The sequence below is a fragment of the Miniopterus schreibersii genome (genome assembly GCF_964146895.1).
Source record: "Miniopterus schreibersii genome assembly, chromosome: 11".
Taxonomy (NCBI): domain Eukaryota; kingdom Metazoa; phylum Chordata; class Mammalia; order Chiroptera; family Miniopteridae; genus Miniopterus; species Miniopterus schreibersii.
In genome coordinates this window covers 57,626,791-57,634,874 of record NC_138111.1, presented here as the reverse complement: position 1 = coordinate 57,634,874, position 8,084 = coordinate 57,626,791, and positions in this window count along the sequence as shown.

Sequence of the window (8,084 nt, the reverse complement as noted above, 5' to 3'; positions counted from 1 at the left end):
AAGAACTTGGGATTATTTTTACATATTTTTCTTCCCATGATGATACTTTCATTAAAATCAAAGCAAACTGAGAGAAATGAGTGCTGGGAGATACACCAAGGACAAAAGATCCTGAAATTAATCTTCCCTATTTTATTTGAAATTAGTACTACCTCAGCAAGGTAGTACTGAGAGCATAAACCCTAACCATCAAATCATCTTATGGGGCAGAGAAAGCACAAACCGCCACAGAGCCCCTTCACCTAATTGGCTGTGGGATAGAGGCTGCAGTCAGTTGAAAGCAGAACCATTGTTTTGAAAAAGCAGGTGGCCCTTTCCATATCTTCTTATTATATCCCTGGTTTCAAGCTTTGACTAACATATATCTTACATTTAACAAAGCGTTTATATGCCCCATAATCAGTGGCTTGAACGCAGTACTTTACCCTTTAGAATTTTGATGTGTTTCACAGGGCTGTTCATTTGAGATGAATGTTGAATGATGGACTGGACAATCTCTACAGGGCAGGACTGGAAAGCTCTAAGCAGACAGCAGCTTGAACAAAAGCACAGTGGGATGAAACACGGGGTTATTTTTGTGGAACTGAATGCATTTTAGAATGTCTGGTGTGCAGGCTGGAGGCAGACGTGGCCCACTAGGAAAGGAGGCTAAGAAGCAGGGAGAATGATCTTATTGTATTACTCAGTGTAGATAGGCTGACTCAGTGTGGGGACTGGCAAAGGGAAGGGGAGCATACAGAAAAAAGAGACTCAAGGACCATGAAAGCAATTAGAGAGAGTTCAGTAGGCCAGAAGGAAACACAGCTGGGAGGACAGTGCACACGCAAGCCACGAGAGACTTGAAGGTGAACCTGTTGAAGAGATGGTCAAAGAATATAACGAGACAATAGATAGCAATGTCAGTATTCAGGGATAAGAGAACCTGAAACAAAATGAAGTACTGAATAGGTAGTCTGGCATTTTAGGAAATTCAATCTGAAAACATGCTGATTGCACCAGGGTGATCCATTTATTTGGAGCCTAACATACAGAAGATGGGAAAGTTCCTCAAATGTGCATTTCTTAGACTATAAGATTTGGTAGAAAGCATGGCTTTGGATGCCTGAAGACTCAGGTTGATTTGCTATATCCATAAAACCCTGGGAAGTTATTTAATCTCTTCAAGCATTGTTTTTCATGTGTATAAAAGGGATACTAATACCACTTACCCTATAGAATATTGTAAATATTTAATAAATTTATGTGAAAGATCTGGTACAATTTTTGGTACATGTTGAGTGCACAATAAATGTTAATTTTCCTTCCTGTAGCAAATCTGCTTGACGTATGTATGTATTCTGCAGAGCTTAAAAAAAGGTTTGCAGTAAAACAAGATCCAACATGATGGGCAGGAATATATAAACACTGCAAGAGGAAAAGGAGCCAGAGACTGCAATAAGAGTAAAGCCAACTGTGGGGGAGCAGAACAGAATCTAGTAACTTTAAGCCTCAGGACAATTGCAAGAGATATGAGCAGTGAAATTGCCTCCTTGATAATCAGGGCCTATGGTCCTTCTAGGCTGATAAATAAAAATAAATAAATAAATAAAAAGAATATATCATGCTCATGGATTGGAAGAATTAATATCATTAAAATGTCCACACTACAGAAAGCAATTTATAAATTCAATACAATTCCTATTAAAATACCAAGCATATTTCACAGATCTAAAACAAACATTTTGAAAATTTATATGAAACCAAAAAAGACACTGAATAGCTGCATCCATCTTGAGAAAAAAGAACAGAGTGGGAGGGATCACATTACCGGACATCACACTGTATTACAAAGCCACTGTAATCAAAACGGCCTGGTATTGGTACAACAACAGGCATATAGATCAATGGAACAGAACAGAGACCCCAGAAATAGACCCACACCATTATGGTCAGTTAATATTCGACAAAGGAGGCAAGAGCATCCAATGGAGTAAAGACAGGCTCTTTAACAAATGGTGCTTGGAAAATTGGACAGATACATGCAAAAAAATGAAACTAGACCACCAACTTTCACCATACACAAAAATAGACTCAAAATGGATAAAAGACTTAAATGTAAGTCATGAAACCATAAAAATCCTGGAAGAAAATATAGGCAGTAAAGTCACAGACATCCCACGTAGTGGACTTTTCACTGATACATCTCTTAAGGCAAGAGAAACAAAAGAAAAAATAAACATATGGGACTACATCAAACTAAAAAGCTTCTGCACAGCAAAAGAAAACAGCCTCAAAGTACAAAGGAATCCCAAGGTCTGGGAAAACATATTTGCCAAGGATGTATCTGATAAGGGGCTAATTTCCAAAGTGTACAAAGAACTCATACTACTCAGCAAGAGGAAGACAAACAACCCAATTAAGAAATGGGCAAAGGACCTGAATAGACACTTCTCCAAGGAGGACATACAGATGGACAATAGACATATGAAAAAATGCTCAACTTCACTAATCATCAGAGAGATACAAATTAAAACCACAATGAGGTATCACTTCACACCTGTCAGAATGGCTCCATCAATAAATCAACAAACAACACGTGCTGGCGAGGGTGTGGAGAAAGGGGAGCCCTGGTACACTGCTGGTGGGAATCAGACTGGGGCAGCCACTATGGAAAACAGTAGGGAGGTTCCTCAAAATATTAAAAATGGAACTGCCTTTTGACCCAGTGTTTCCACTCCTAGGAATAGATCCTAAGAATCCAGTAACACTAATCACAAAGAATATATGCACTCCGGTGTTCATAGCAGCACGGTTTACACTAGCTAAGATCTGGAAACAGCCCAAGTGCCCATCAGGAGATGAGTGGATAAAAAAGCTGTGTGGGACATTTACACCATGGAATACTATGCAGCTGTAAAGAAGAAGGATCTCGTACCCTTTGGGACAGTATGGATGGACCTGGCGGATATTATGCTAAGCAAAATAAGCCAGGCAGAGAAAGACAAGCATTACATGATCTCACTTATATGTGGAATCTAAAGAACTTAATAAACTGATGAACAGAATAGATTCAATGACATGGAAGCATGGATCAGACTGGCGAATGTCAGAGGGATGGAGAAGGGCTGGTGGGTGGAGGGGGAGAGAGTAACCAAAGAATTTATATGCATATATGCACAGCCCAAGGACACGGACAATGGTGGGGAGAGGGACTGGGGAGGGGGAGGGGGAGGGTGGAATGGGTCATTGGGGAGAAAAGGGGGCATCTGTAATATTTAAAAGAAAAATTTAAAATAAATAAATAAATAAATTATGAACTTATCCTTCTATCTTTGTACTACGGTGCTATTTGAAAAAATATATATTTCTTGCTTTAACCCAGTTATAGGCAACTCAAGTAATAATTTCAATCATCAAGATATTTTACTAAAATGCTTTATAACACATTTTGCAGAGCTTAATCTATGAACATAATTAGTAAAACAGCTTTACTTTAATGTCATTCAATTAAACTAACTTTTATCATCTGAATTCCTACTATGCAGTAAAAACTCTGTGAGGTGCTGTGTATAAAGGGTGCATAAGATATACCCCATTTCCTCAAAGACATCACATTTTAGAAGCCTATTCCATGATTTTTCTCTTCATGGATCCATAGGATATAAGTAACTTTACATGCCACTGTGGGTCATCCTAGGGCAAAGGAAGACTTAATTAAATGGACAAAATGTCCTACTACTTTACATTATTTTTCAAAATCAGTCAATGTACAGGAAGTTTATCTTGTCTTGAACTATATCTGAGCATCAAAGATAAGATGGACTGTTGACTTCCAGAATCAGTTACTTCTTTTCAGTGTGAGAAATTACTTAACTAGGCCCAAAACATCCTAGAATAAAAAAGAAAACCCATACCCCTTGTTTCAGCAATATAATATAGCCCTCAACGGCAGGTATTATTTCTTGATCTACTTTCTTAAGAGCAGGGCTAAACTTTCCAAGGTAGCTTACCAAACTTTGCTCAGTAGCCTTTCTCCAAGGTTAGTAGGTAGAGTGATAGAACTCTCTCTTACCCCTAAATGTGCATTTCTCCTCCTGGAAAATACCCCTGACTTCTTGTTTTCACTCTCTTGTTTCCCATACCCAAATTGACTACTACCAATACTAATTTCTAAATATTTCTTTTTTTATTGTTTTTTTATTGTTGTTTTTTAGAGAGGGAGGAAGGGACAGAGAAAGAGCAGGTAACATGGATGTGAGAGATATGCATGATTGGTTGTCTCCAGTATGTGCCCGACAGAGGATTAAACTTGCAACCTAGATATGTGCCCTGACCAAGAATCGAACCCGAAAATTTTGATGTATGGGACGATGCCCCAACCAACTGAGCCATACTGGTCAGGGCCTAAATGTTTCTTAAAGTCATATGTCTTACATCTCTACTCCCTCTACACCAGGCCCTTATTTATTTATGGCTGAGACCATTGTAATAGCCTCCTAAACCAATTTTTTCTCTTCCTGTCCTGCTCTATGTGGAAAGTGATCATTCAAATACGAAACTGTGACCATGGGTTTATTTGCTAAAAAGTTGCAGTGAAACCTTGTCGTCTACAAGATAAAATCCAAGTCTTTTGGTTAGAATAAGACATCGTCCATAAACTGGCCCTTGCCTACATGTTTGGCCTTTCTTCACAACACCTTAGCTGCAACACTGAAAAACTTGCAATTTAGTATTTTGCAAATATTTCCACTCTCCAAAAAATATAATAATCTGATTAAAGAAGGTGCTTCTGTGTTAGATACCCATTGAATAACATTATTTAAAACTACTGCAAAACAGGTAAAATAGAGCTAAACATATATTAAACAATTAAATTTCAAGGAGACAATGCTTTTATGCCAACCTCATGGCCTTCGACAGACCTAATTTCACTCCTCTCTGTTATCACTCTAAAAACTCTGTTTGAAATACCCTCTCCCTCTCTTCTTCACTTGGCTGCCTTCTACTCATATGTCAAGAGTAAATTCATGTGTCATTTCTTCCAGAAAGTATTCTCTGATCACCTCCCTTCAGGCAGAGTCAGATCTGATTGCTCTGTTTCAACAGCTCTCAGTGGATCCTTTCATCATAATACTGATTACTGAAATTGACCTGTATAAATTCTGAATTCCTTGATGTCAAAAACCATTTGTCTTTAGTCTTTACGTCATTATCTTCTATTTTCCTGAAACATGATCATCACTAAATAAATATTTTATAAAGCATACCAATTTTCCCTTCTTTTCTAAAATATGCACAATATGTTTACCATGGTTGCCATTTTCCCATGAACACTTAACTTCACTCAATCTTAGTAAATAAATTTGACAAGTCTAACCCTGGTACATGCGATATTTTATGAGACTTGGTGTTAGCTTTCCCAGCTGCTCAGATTTGGTCATTTATAAATATTCTGCATTTTTAAATCCTTAATGAATTTTATAATTTATTAGGAAATTTTACTTTAGAGTTATCAGGTTTCTTTGGAAACCTGTGGAAAGAGACTCAACAAAAGCACTCAAAATCTAAGTTAATTACAGTCTCTGTCTTAATTACAAACACCCTATGCATTTTATTAACTCCTTCAAAGAATCTTAACTATATGAAAATAGTAAAACTTGCTTTTATAATAATTACACTAATGTGATCTTGATAAATTTATCTATACTACTCAGACCCCAAATGACTAAAATCTTTGTTTCAAAATAATCAGGGACCAGAGGCTAGGTGCTTTGCTATGGGTTTACCTCTCTTGAAGTTGTTGCTGAGCATGAACATAAGTGTAAAAACTTGTGAATGAATTGACAGTATACAACTTTCTTTTTTAAAAAAATATATATCTTTGTTGATTTCAGAGAGAGGAAAGGAGAGGGAGAGAGAGAGATAGAAACATCAATGATGAGAGAGTCATTGATCGAGCCCGCAACCCAGGCATGTGCCCTGACCAGGAATCGAACCCGATCGCCTGGATCCTAGGTCGATGCTCAACCGCTGACCCACGCCTGTCCAGGCAGTATACAACTTTCTTAATTTTACTTATGGGAAATTAAGGCCAGTATAGCCTATACAACCTCTTCCTTGTATTCTTAACAGACATTTTGTGGAATACAGAAAGACAGGGTGCACCAATAAATACTGACTAATAGTTTTTAGGTTTTGTCCACATAGATTTTGATAAACTAAGTGTAAAGTAAACTTCCTTTGAATTGCAGTAGTGCAGCTTCTAAAAAAACTAAATAAAAATATATTAACATAACCAATACTTGTGGTTAGGTCTCATGAGAGATTCCTTGAATGGGAGACAAGTTAATGTACCTTAATTTAAGAGTGTGTATAAGAAAGGGGCACTGGGAGAACTATCCCTACACTGTTTTGTAACACATAAAGTGAAAGCATATTTAACAGCACAGCATTCTTGTCTGCTAGCAAAAAGCATAAAAATATTACAATATGACTCCTATAATTTAGAGAATTTGGATTTTTTATATCTACTATCCCCATATCAAGTGGAATTGCCTTTTCATTTAAGATGGTCATAGACAGCAGAAGTGGTATTTATGCATCAAATTTTCTGGCAACTATGTTATTTCAATTTAAAATTGCTCTGTTTTACCTAAAAATTTAATCCAATCTTTCCTGTGGGTCAAAATGTTAGCAATATACTACTAGTGACTTAGTATTTTGCAAGTATCCACTCTCAAAAAAGATAATAATCTGATCAAAGAGGGTGCTTCTGTGTTAGATACTCAAGTTGAATGATATTATTTAAAACTACTACAAAGCAAGTAAAATAGAGCAAAAAATGTATTAGGTAATTAAATGACAGGGAGACAATGATTTTTCACCAACCTCATGGTTTATCTACAGATCTAATTTTAATCCACTGAGGAAAAAATAACTCCCTAGTCTTATAACTTGCATATTTCAATAATTACCTCAATGAAGAGAGGACAACATAGTAAATACAAGCAAAAGTTTCTAAGGACGGGGACTTTGGGTGAAATTCTAGCATTGGAATAAAAAATAGGTATCCAAGAAACCAAATGATTCATATAGAATTCTGACAATTGGAAAAACCAGAATAAGTGGCCTACTCACTAATGATAATCATTAGATGGCTCGCTTAGTGGATGTGGGGTTTGGCATGCCATGCTCCACCACTGCGTAGTTATGGGACACTGACATTTCTTTGGGTGACACTGACGGCTTGATGGGCAATGCAGAAGATGAGAGCTGCCCCTACTGAATTGTTTATTATAACTTACCATGCATTTCAATTCAGTAGGTTTGTTCAGGACACAAAAGGACCTGAAGTCCCCAAAGGACACCTAAAACCAAATGGATAAACACAAGTTGGAATGTGTATTAGGTTTGCTTTTATATGTATTGACATAGATGAATGAACAAAAATTCAGACTAACCTACATTTCTCATGTCCATGGGTTTAAGATATACATATTATGCTGTTAATGATCTTTGCTAAAATATACATTATTAAAGAAAATTTGGATTTGGTGTAAAAATTAGAAAACAAAATCTCTTATAATCCACTACTGAAAAATAACTGCTATCCACATTTTTAAAAGTTCCTGTAATGTAACGTACATGTGAAAAAAATAATGAAACAATTTTTCACAAGCTCTCAACCAATAACTGATGAACCGACGGGAGCTGCTATCCATACAGCTCCCTCCTTCCTTTGTGAGGTGAGAGGAAGGAATGTGTTTTACACTGGTTCCCAAAGTGTTTCCAGAGGTATTAATCTGTATGACACACAGGTTGATAAACAGATAATTTTTCACTATCTTCCTCTCACTTTTCTACTCCTATAGTGGTGATTACTTCATCTGCTAAATAAACTACTAGCACTTGAAACCTGTATCAATGTCTGGGTAATTTAAACTAAGACAAATATGTTATAGAAAAAACTATTGGCCCTATGAGAAGATTAATAAAACTGATGCATGACGTGAAAGATGGATTAAAAAGGAAAGATGATATAAATACCAGTGCCATCAATTTAACAAGAGGATATTTATACAAATTTATAAGCATTAAAAAGATAA